This window comes from Thunnus thynnus, chromosome 17, assembly GCF_963924715.1.
Source record: "Thunnus thynnus chromosome 17, fThuThy2.1, whole genome shotgun sequence".
Lineage (NCBI taxonomy): Eukaryota > Metazoa > Chordata > Actinopteri > Scombriformes > Scombridae > Thunnus > Thunnus thynnus.
Window position 1 is genome coordinate 24463405 of NC_089533.1, and position 12451 is coordinate 24475855.

General features: G+C 40.4%; 1 protein-coding gene across 13 annotated transcripts in view; it reads left to right on the plus strand.

Moving 5' to 3' along the window:
* nfixb (nuclear factor I/Xb) overlaps positions 1–9196 on the plus strand; it is a 152833-nt gene extending 143637 nt beyond the window's left edge. For all 13 annotated transcript variants that reach the window (XM_067615762.1, XM_067615769.1, XM_067615764.1 and 10 more), the window contains one exon: positions 2672–9196. The gene's annotated coding sequence lies outside the window, so the exon portion shown is untranslated. The remainder of the gene's footprint in view (positions 1–2671) is intronic.
* Positions 9197–12451: the final 3255 nt, after the last annotated feature.

Consider the following 12451-nt stretch of genomic DNA (forward strand, 5'->3'; position numbering starts at 1 on the left):
AAACAATAAAAGTATGAGGACATGGGTATCCACATACTTTTGGCCATGTAGTGTATCTTTAATAAAAGGCTGTATCTGCTTGACACATGCTTTCCTTTATATCCCTCTTTGCTTTTCTTATGAAGCTAATTGATGCTCAATGCTGACAGAGACATAGTGTCTGAAGTATGGTTTTACTTTTCAAAACACACAGCATTAATTGTTTGCACATGCCTCTCAGAAAATGACACTAAAAGAATAATGGTCCACAAAAAAAAAAAAAGATTGATTACGAGACAAAAACCTTGTCAGAAGTGTGTATGCCGCGAGTACAGGACAGGCTGGAGAGCTCACGCTGACATCGGTGGGCTCTAGGTGCCCTCTAGTGGCAAACAAAGGATGCTGCAACCAGGAGAGAGAAGAAACAAGATACCCACGGGGCAGGGGAAAGACGGAAATGGAGGGAACAGAGCGACAGAGTTTCGGCCCTTACAGAAGTCACGTCCCGGGCCGTCTCGTTACCCCCGGCAACCAGACATGATGTCATAGCCAGTTGATCTTGAATTTGAGAAGGGGTTGCTCGAGAGGGGGCGAGGGTGGGGGGCCAGGAAAGAAAAGAGGGTGGTCACTGTCTGCTGCCAAGGATTTAGTGGGAGTGTTCACAGGAGATAGATGGATTTTGTGTGTGTTGTGTGTGTGTGTATGTGTGTGTGTTGGTAAGAGCATACACAGAAGGAAAGAGAGGGAGAGTAACTAAGAAGGGAGAAGTTACAATGCCCAAGGCCTGCTGGGACAGTGCCCAGGGGAGCAGGGTAGCTGAGAAGGGCAGAAGGGGGGTATTCATGCGACCTGTTAGAGTCAAACAAAACAAAAGGCTGCTTCCCTGGAGGCTCAGAGTAGTTTCCAAGGCTTGACTTCTAGAATGTTGGCACATTGGCCCACAGCGCCAGATCATGCAGGCCAAACAGGGCAGCCAACAACAGCGACGGTGACCCATTTCTGCTCCCTACTCACACTGAGCGGGAGAAAGCCAACGTGAAGATGGTGCAAGTGACAGGGAGCGCCAGACTGCTATCCCCCTGCTGCTGCTTGACCATTAGGAGCCACTCACTGCTTGGCCAAATTCAAGACATACTGTACTTCACTCCAAAAATGGACAGAATTGGTGGCAGTAGCTGGGCTGGTGGCCCAGATGACTGCTCTGTCACTCACTGTAATTAAGAACTGTTGAAATCTCCATGAACACAGTGTACAGAGTCATTTACAGGGACAAAATAACAAAAACACCTTACAGTACAACAGTTTCTGCAGTTAAGATCTGTCATAGTGATTTTTGAGTTGTTCTCTTGTTGCTACATTACATCTTTTTATTAGCCTTGTTAGCAGCATGGCTCTATGAATGGCAATGTTAACCTCTCAGTCGGTCGGTCCACCACTCTGGTCCAGACTAAAATATCTGAACAGCTAATTACAGGGCAACTACTCATCTGGAAAAGTCTGAAAAAACACTAAATTCAGTTTCCTCAAAAAAGGGCCTTAGAATGTATTAAAATGTCTAAATTTCACTTACAAAAGTATGAAATATTTTCTCTTGCCTGTTGAAGGCAGTGATGTTAGTCATAATGTGTTTTTGTAAACGACTGTGGGCTGTCAAGAGATATTATACACCTACAGTATAAACTCAAAGTGGAGTGTTTCAACAGTAGACTGTGCAGCAGGAAGCTGTTGAACCCTTTTTTGTGGAGTTCCAGTCAGCACCATCAGACGTGTAGCAAACACTATTAATACTGCTAACTGCAGCAGCTTGGAAACTCATTTTCTCATAGTGGGCACATGTCAGTTTTAGCTAGAACTTAAATGAATTAATTATTTTTTATTGGTTAAAGGTCTAAAAAAAATGCTTGAATTAAACTTGGGAACTCAGAAACCTTGCAATTAGTATCCCCAGAGGTTGTTAGCATGCTAACAGACTAAATTAAGATGGTAAATCAGATAAACATTATCTGTGAAACATTAGCATGTTAGCATTGTCACAATTGTCACAATCTGTCGCTTGCTATAGACACTGACCACAAATCGTAAAATATCCCCAGTTCAATTAGTTGGACCTTTCTTCTCACCAAAAAGCACCTTGGGAGTCGTAGTTAATTTGTCTCCTCACATTTTTGTGTACACAGGCTTGCACAGGCCTCTGACTTCTTATCAAAGAGCCAAGTACCTGTACCTGTATCATCTGCTATTAGATTCTGTCCCGCTCATGTTGTTTAACTGTATTGTATATGCTTTATAACACAATTTGGTATGTTTTAACTATTGTACATATTGTATCATTTTTATTATTCTTGGATGCCAAACAACAGGTAAAGGGACTGCCAATGAAAACTAGCCTTTTTGCTAACTCTGATACATTTACATTTGTTTGAATGTTGATGAATATACACTGTACCTTTTCACAAAAAAAAAAAAAGTATTTTCCAACACAGTTGGTCATCTTTTGTCCTGATGATTCAAACAGGGGAGTTTCATATCTATCCATGCAGAGGAAGTGCTCCAACTGCCAGTCACTATTCATTTGTATTCTAAGGTGTTTTTATTATGTTATCCACTACTTGTGTATGTACATGTATGCAGATCTTACTGGTTTTGACTCTAACATAATCTCATCCCCCTACCCCATTTTTTTCTTTTTCAGTCTTGGTTCCTCTGACAAGACCTGTGTGCAAACCAGCAACTAGAATTCTTTCTTTACAATCGGAAATAGAAAAACAGAGAAACAACCCGCAGGATGATAATTGTCCTCCAACCGACCCACCGACCAGCCCTTACAGTATGTCTCACCTAACATTAAATATAACCAAGCAACGCAGGAAAATTCAGCAGCATGACGCTTTTAGAGGAACTCTGGACTCATTTACCCAGTCAGAGGGAGGACCCGTTTCGAGCAAAGATGGATAGATGGAAAGATGAACGGATGGACACGAGGATGCAAGGATAGTGGAGGATAAGGGGACAAACGGCAGCAAGCAGCTAGCAGGTATCTCTCCTGAAACCAATGAACCAGCACAACATGGCAGCAACGCAGGAGGAACCTGAGGAGGAAAAAGCAGTCAACTTCTCCTACTTCACAAGGATGCATTGTGTAACGAATGGCTACGAAAATCAACTGTCCAACAAAATCAGGTTTCCACAACACAGATTAAACATTTCAGCTACAAAGCTTGACCCACGATGAATCCACAGCCTCATCAAAGCAAAGACACAATTTGGTTTCCAATGAAAGCTGCAGTCCATGCTCCTGTGATGTCTGTCATCACCCAAAACAAAATCAAATTGCCCAATGTTTCTCTCCCTCTGAATGACCATTGACTCTATAAAAACCCCTTTCACCCTACTACTAACTAGAGAGAGACCATGCCAAAACATATCTTGATTAAGGGTTGCACTACAAGCTGAATCAATTAACACTAATCTTAACGATGTGCACTATTTACCTACAAGGCATGGGAGGTAAACCAGACTTGCCTATTAAGAGTTTTAAAGAGGAAAAACCAAGGTACAAGAAGCCTTCACATGTCCTCAATCCCCATCGTTCAGTTTGACAAATCATTGGCCTCCGCTCATTCTCACATTTCCCCGTGCAACAAATACTTTGTACTGGGAAGTCAAATCAGAAAGATCACACAATCTGTGCCATGACCACAGCATGTTTGTACAATTGAAAACACACAGTTGCCCAGTCTCACCATTTAGATTGTAGTATTTATAGGTGGTGGTGTTGTATTATTATATTTTCGTTTTATATGCACATACGGTAAGCCCAGTGAACTCTCTCTACCTATTTGATTAGATATCCAATTCCACAACACACACACACACACACACTGAAAATCTGTGTGCGCACATCATTAATGACAGTTTCCATGACTATAGACAGCAGCTATTGGTTCCCCCTTTGCCCTCTTGTAATGTAGATGAATGATTTTGTTATCTCTTGTGTGTTCTCTTATTTGAATTTATTCCTTTTGGATTTGTACTATTTTTTAATTGTTTTGTATTTGAATGACAGCACCTTATAGAGAAACACAGTAAGAAGTTGGACGTTGAAGCAGGGTGGTTAGCTGACCCGTGATCAAATAGTACTCGCAAAAACTTAAAGTAAAAGTTTGACATTTTGGGAAATAAGCTCATTTGCTTTCTTACAGAGTTAGACAAGAAGATTGATACCACTCTCATGTCTGTACACTAAATATAGAGCTACTGCTAGCAGCTGGTTAGCTTAGCTTAGCATAAAGACTAGAAGCAGGGCAAACAGCTAGCCTGGCTCTTTCAGAAGGTAACAAAAATGTGCCTATCAGCACCTCTAAAACTCACCAATGGCCACGTTACATCTCATTTGTTTAACATGTACAAAAATTTAAATGTAAAAACAACAATTTGCCATTTTACAGTTGGGACCAGGCAACTAGTTCCAGCCAAGAAATATTCCGGCACATATCCAAAAATGGTGAATTGTCATTTTTACACTTGTTTTTTGTGTGAATTAAACAATATAACGTGTTTATTAGTGAGTTTTAGAGGTGCTAGTGAGCAGATCGTGTTACCTTTTGACAGAGCCATGCTAGCTATTTCCCCTGTTTCCAGTCTTTATACTAAGCTAAACTAACCAACTAACTAACCAGTAGCTCCTTATTTACGCACAAATATGAAAGTGGCATCAATCCTCTCATCTCACTCTCGTCAAGAAAGCGAATAAGCATATCTACCAAAAAGGTAAAACTTTTCCATTAACATGGTTTGTTTGTTCTCAGTGCCAGATAAACGTATTTGCCACATACCGTATTGTAGGGCGACACAATGCAAGGTTTTGACAATCACAGGAACCTTTTTTATTCCTGGGAACTCGGCTGCTGAACCATACAGGTCAAGAAAAATCTACTATTTGACCCAGGCACGGCTGGTGGCTGGTGGTGGTGATATGATTGATACGATGAATGATAGAAACGCAGAACCACGGAGGGAAAGGTTGCTGAAGATGGGACCCAGAGTAAAAGAGAGAGTTGCTCTTCTTTCTGTCTCCCTAAAGTTTACCCTGTTGTTTACACTCCCAGACGGGCCGCTGCTCCAAGAGCAGAGGGAGCCACACTGCGGAGCAAAATTAATATGTGACATATCTGGCTGTTTTCGGAGAGAGGGAACGAGGGCCTCTAGGCTAGCAGTAGGAGGATCACCCATGTGCCCACTTAGTTTTTTTTTTTGTTTGTTTTTTTAATTAGGGGTGCACAGGATCAGGCAAAGGATATTGGTTGCTATGGTAATCCACCTCCCACACACACACACACACACACACCAGCACTCCCCCTAGCTATTGTGAATCGATGAGCCCTTAATGATCAAAACTGCACTAAAACAATCATGCCAGCCAACCTCTTTTTAGTTAAGAATTACAATAGATTTGACCACCACTTGTAGAGCACAGATCGCCACTTCTTAAACACACAGACTGATGAAGACCACTCACGATAAACGCAAACACACACCGCCCTGCCCGACTGAATTCAAAGGGAAGTCTTAAATGTAGACAATCTGAGGAGGCCTTTTATGCTTTTAATCATTTTATATCATGAGCCCATACATATTCAGACTGACTCATTTATTTCCTGATAAACATGTAAAGTTCAATTAAAACCACCCATCCAACCTCACAAAATAACTGGACTGCCTGGCCATGTTCTTCACTGCAGGGAAACAACATAGTTGGCCAACCGACTGGCGACCATCTCATCAGCTTCGTAGAGAGAACTAGCTCTGCTGACTTAACGATGGCTAAGGTGATTTCTTTTCTAATCTATGGAAGTGCCTCTGTATTCCCATTATGCAATTTGTCAAACATGAATTCAGGTTCTTTTTCTCACATATAAGCTATAGTGAATGGTGAAAAAAAAAATCTATGTCAGGAGAGGAAAAACGGCGACAGCTCACTAGATAATCGCAAGCATCTTTATATATAATACACATATATATTTATAGATATATACATTTTTTTTATTTGCAAGATAAGCTCTGTGGCAGTCTAGTTATTTTTTGAAGCATGGCGAACATCGCACATCTCGAAAACCGCTGATTTGAGCTTAAAAGTACCAGTCTCTAAACCCACACTCGCATTAAACGACATGAAAGAAAAAGTAAATCCATGGCAAACACAACAATAGATTCAACCACAGTGATGATAACGTAGTCGAGGATTTCAAAAAAAAAAAAAGAACAGATTAGGTTTTGTTGTTTTCTTTCTTGTTTTGATGGGAAGTATTGTTATTGAAACTAAATGATGTATGTTGATTGAGCCATGTGCAATGCCTTGGTAGAGGAATTGTGTTTGTTTGTTAGCGATTGTTTGAGGGTGTCGCGAGAAAAGAGGGAAAACCCTCTGAGGTTTTTTTTTTTTTTTTTTTTTTTTGTCTGTTTTTCAAGTCCACATGCTCTGGGACTCTAAATATAAGGGCGGAGAGAAAAAAAATCCCAGTCTTTGTAAGTAAGTTTGGGGAAATTGTTTTTAATTTCCTTTTGTTTTTTTCTTTTTTTTTTTCTTTTATCACTTTTTTAAGAAAAAACGTCATTTCTAATGATTTGTTTTCAACATGTGGGAGGGCTGAAGGAACAATTTTGCAACTCATAAAATATATATCACTATAAAAACTGGTGCTTTCTAAAGAATAAAGTACATTCAATCTCTATTATACATAAATAATAATAAACAAAATTAAGTGTTATCATAAAAAGCAAATTTTAGGAAAACATGCATTATTCTATTTCTCTTTTTGTATTTACCGAGGGGGGAGGGGTTCATTGTATGAAAAGGTTGTTGTGACAAAAGGCATTTTTCCCCACCAACCTTTACACCACAGCAGAGGGACAGTCGTTGGAAAAACAGCTTGTACACCGCAGTGTTTTTCCAGACTTGTATCCAACACAAGTGATCCTAACATGGGACAAAGACAAGATCTTCCCCAATTTGGGAGATGCACAAGTATGGATTCCCAATTTAAGAAAAAGGAAAAAAAAAAAAAAAAAAAAAAGACCATGAATGATAATTTGTCTTGTCTGGCGAGTTTTTCTATTTGGTGTAAATGTCCAGTTGGTTGATTGAGAGAACCGGCGGCTTGTGTGGTGCTGTCATCAATTCAGTAACAAAATGAACCCCACCCCCCCCCCATACACACACCTCCCCTCTTCTCCCCCTCCGATTCCCCATCTCCCACTGTAAATGATTATAAATATTTGTTTGGTGATGTAGTGTTATAGACTCAGAGCATCTTAAAGGTTGTCCCTAAAAAGTGCCTTTTGTTCACAGATTCCATCTTGTACTCCTGAGTGCCCATCTCAAAAGAAAAAAAAAGTCCCCTCCTTCATACTTCTATATCCACTTCTTTCTCTTCCTCTTCTTCGAGCTTTTTAAAGCAGTATACATAGTACTAAAGGAAATTGGTGTGATTTAGTTCCTATTTTTATTGTTGAATAATTAAGAAAAGCAGAAAAAAAGCCCAAAAAAAAGACGCTTCTCTTCCTCTGTATCTTGTCTTCTGTCTATCTTGGACACTGGAGTAGTCTGTAGCCGCGTAACCTTCTCCTTCTCCACCAACCCCCCCCTCCCTCCCTCCCTCCTTCCTCCCTCCTCCCCTCTCCTCTCCCCCCCTCTCCTCCCCCTCCCTTCTCCCTTTTCCCTTTCTCTGAACGGCGGGGTTTTAAAAAAAAGAAAAAAAAAGAATACTCAAAGATTTTTTTGTCTGAGCAGAATGCAGTTAGCTCACATGTTATTCTTGTCTGTATGCTTCACATTGTATTACCATACCCATCTTCTTCAGCTTCTCCATTCAACAGCTAATGTAAGTGAACAAGTTACACCACCGGGCTCTGGGCTGCGCTGAGGACGGGGGCTGTCAGAGCAGAGCGGAAAATGAAATAGCCCCCCCCACCACCACCACCACCACCACCACCCCCCTTTACCAACCAACCCTCCCTTGGGAGCAGTGGAGGGCAAATCAATCCTTCACTGTGGTGGAGAGGCAAAAGCACTCACGGGGTGAGGGTGACGACCAGTAGGACTGCTAGTATAGGCAGGTTTGTTTGTAATCCTTGTTTCTATCTATTTATTTTTTTATAATTGAATTTGGATTTGCTTATTGATATCTTTTTTTTTTTTTTTTTGTCATTTTTACTGAGTATCTTAGGCAGTATTAAGACGCTGCGTTGAGACCGTCAATTATGCACCTTTCTAGTGGTTGAATGAGACCAGCTATTTAAAAAAAAAAAAAAGAAACTGAAATGACTCGAAGCACCTTATAAGCGGACTGGTTCCACAGCGGGGAGACTAAAAGGCTCAGATTTAGCACAATCATTAGAAATGTTACACGTTGATTCACCACCATTCTAAATCGCAGTGTTTGACAGACACATTGACCAAAGTGGTATGGCTCCAAAAGCTAGTAGACTTTGGTGACTTATAGAGAAAGCACCTTCAAATTCCACCAGCAAAAAAAAACAAGTGCAGGTTTAATGACAGATTTGTGCCCTGCTTAAAAAAAAAAAAAAAAAAAAAAAAAAAAATTATATATATGCAACTTTTTATTTTTCTTCATCAAGCAAATGAAGCCAGCAGCAGTATTATCAATCAAGCCTTGACAAGTGAAAGCGCCACAGTTGAGAAGCCATATCAGAGACGAACAGGTTGCACGGAGCAGAGAGAGAGAGAGAGAGAAAGAGAGAGAGAGAGAGAGAGAGAAAGTGTGTGTGTGCGTGCGTGTGTGCGTGCGTGCCTGCGTGTGTGTGTGTGTGTTGTTGAGGGAGGGTGTCTACAGATTATGCCCCTGCACCGTTCAGAGAGCGAGAGCCCAGTCTGGCCCTGTGGCCTGGCCGTCCGCTGTTTTTTTGTTCCTTTGGCTTTGTTTGTTTTTAACACGTTTTGTAGGACGTTGGGCCGTGTTTAGTGACGTGTAGACTGAGCCCCCTGGCCGGCCGAACCCTTCACCTCTGACCTGTAACCCCTCCCATCATGAGTGCTCCTCCTCCTCCTCCCCTCGCAGCAGCGCCCCATCCTCAGACACACCTCCCAGAGCCCATGGTGAAATGCATGTGTTAATTACAGTTTCTTTTCCATAATAATAATAAAAAACAGTTTGAAAAGAGCAACACTTGATTGAATAAAAGGATGTTCTTGACTGTACCCTGCCTTTGTCGACTCTCTTTATTAGTTTAGTAGAGGACAAGCAGCACAACTTCAAAGCAGTCTGGTTTGCAGCCCAGTATGGAACCGGCCCTCTTAATCAGTTTATTGGTTCTGTTGGTGTCATCAGCTCCAGTGATGCTCCCCCAGCAGACTACAGTGAAGTACAGTGAACAGACTGGTAGATTTCCAGCAGCTTGCTGCACATGTTGAAAGATCTCAGGAAATAGAGAAGTAAAACTGCTTGATGTGCAGAAAACTGACCACTGTGAACGGATGTGAGATAATTAATGGGGTAGGAAAGAAGAAAAACAGAGATCTGCTAGAGAAATCAGTATTCACTTTTTGGATTTGTCCAATATTTGCTTTTTTTTTGTGAAATATTGGATGATTTTACCTCTTTGGGCCTTGAACATTTGATGTTGAAATCAAATCATCTGAGGAGGTTTAGAGGGGAAACACTTCTTTGTTGGAACTACTAACAAGTCAAAATGTGACATCTCAAATGTGACAAGGGTCCCCAGATAGATATATTTTTGTGCGGAGTCACAACCCAAAAAGATGAGGCCCCCACTTCTTTCAATTCTTTAATGTAAATTCAAAAGTAACTATAACTGTAAAATAGATGTAGTTTGTAAAAATTACAATATTTTCCTCAGAAATGTTGAGGAGTAAAAGTATAAAGTAGTAGAAGTACCTCAAAATTGTACTTAGGCACAGTACTTGGTTACTTTCCACCACAGGCTTTGGGCAACGACCACCTTGTGAAGTCTTGGAGCCTTTAATACAGTTGGCTGAACCACTCCATAGGCTGCTTGTCCATTATTCATGTCTGTATTGTCTCCAATATGTCTTTGTTACAGAGTACATGAGGAAATTTGTGTTGAGAAATAGGAATATCAGGAACCTGGATCTGAGCCTGGACTATTTTTAGAGCTCAGTGTGTTTACAATAGTAAAATACAAATAACTGCATGCAAATACCTGATTATTAAAACAATTTTCAACCAGTTATTTGCAGGCATTTCCTAGTTTATCATTATCAGACATTTTTGGCAGACAATGTCCAAACTCTAGATACTATTTTAATGTGTATGCAGTTTGTGAGCTGAATTGTGATCTTTGGTTAGCTCCTTTTCTGAAATGAAGTAGCAGCTGTGTTCTTAGGAAGAAAAATGCACATTTAAAGCTGCACTAATCAATATTTCTATATACACAATGTGTCAAAGGACTATGTGTAACGTGAACAGTCATCACTCCGAATGACAAATCTGCAGAAACTGTTGACTCAGTTCAGCTCAGTTCCCCTCAGCTTGACAGAACATTTCAGCTTTTTTCAGCTTGTTGTTTTGGTTTTACTTCCTGCAATGTTACTGTTTTGGTTCAGTCTCTTGTTCTGTTCTCACTCGCATAGTTTCAAGCTGCAGCAGACAGCTATTCTCAGTAAGAAAGCCCTGATAAATGCTACTTGTCCAGCTCCAAATGGTAGACTAAGATAGTGAGTAGGTAGTGAAAATAGAGATTTAGCAGCTAAAGAGGCAAATATTTCTTTCAGGAGGTAAAAACAACTAAAAGAGTAAATACTATACTTACATCCATTCATTTGGTGCAGAACACCACTCCTTATCCATGTCAGTGTTGCTCCATGTCCACTGGGTGTGTAAATAAGCAGCAACACTTTACTGACATCTTCACCACCACAGCTTTATCAGGTGATAATATGTCAATGTTGTGTTTATAGCTTGTGCCGCCCTCAAGTGGCCAAGAAAATCCATTAATAGAGCTTTAAACTGGGTAACTGGGAGCAAACAATATAGATAGAATACCTGTGCAAGGAGAAATACATCTTAATTGTAACAAGACCATTTTTTTTTAAAACTAAGTGGCGAACCATTATCCAATTTGCATTTTGTTGCTAATACCTTTGCCAACACTCTTAATTTATGTGGCCCTTTGGGGTTCTAATTACAGGAAACTTTCCAGGTAGCAGGAATGAATTGTTGTTCCAGACACAATTCATTTCTGGTAACTTGAAGGCTTCAAGAGTGAGCACACAGCCAATGAGAACCAGTTACTTACTGGATTTGATGTTGGACTGAAGTTTTGAAGTGAAGAGTTCCCTAATACAACTATTTCTGTAGTTTTACTTCTTAAATTTTCAGGTATTTTGAGTTTATTGACTGTGGGCTTTATGTGGAGTTGTCATGTTCTCATCATGTTGGTTTCTTCCCAGAGTCGCGACATGCAGGTCAGTTTAACCTGTGCTAGACAAATGGTTTACCGACTTTTCATCCATTGCATCCTGGGATAGCAGGACCACATTAACCCACTAGAGGGCCGCAGGGAAAACATAGCCGTGGGCCTCCATTGACCAGGTGGGTATTCAGACTGTGAATGACATGTATGATGATACTAATAAGGCACAAAGAGTCAAAGGCCTGAAAGACTGCTGATATTTAATGTAGCACAGCATAGTCTAAGATCATGTTGATGCTGTAGGACAGTTGTCAGTACAAACTGCCTTCACACATACAGAATGAGTTGTTTTTTTTCTTTTACAGTTGTTGTCTGTTCATGGACCCACATTAAGCTGAGAACCTCTGCAGTCAAAAACAAACTAGTTGCCGCACATCCCCACCTCACACGCTACAACCAGGCCCGCAGTTATCATAGCGGCCAGTCAGCCCATCTGCACATACAGTAAGATTAGATCCTTGATGCACAGAATGGTTTTCTGATCTGCTGTTTTGTGTGTAGTTGAGCCTCAATATGCATTATGAGTCCATTATCTGTGTATTATTTGTTTTTAAATTGAGCATAACTGGCTGTATTGGCCATATAATGCAGGGCAAATTAGACAATTAGACAATCCCAAAGAAGAATTACAAAGTTAATTTAGCGTCATTTTTCTTTTATTCAGAACTTAATCTAAGTTTTATAAGCAGTCAAATTCAATCAAATCAAACGGTTTCATTTTTCTGAACTACAATTTGCCCCAAGTTGGGAAGATAAGGTACAGTATGTTTGATCTAAAAGAAATAAATGGATTTGGTTCCCTATTCCACGGGAGATTCCTGCTCTGTGTTCAGGGTGTCTCGAACAGTTCTTTCCCTTAAGTTTTTTTTGGAATATCTGAAAGCAAAAATATGCTTTTCTAGACATACCAAGCATGTTAGTACGACATATGAAAGTCACATGGCGGTAACCACATAACTGTATAAAGTTGTTTATTCTTAACGCACCTTTTGGAACCTGT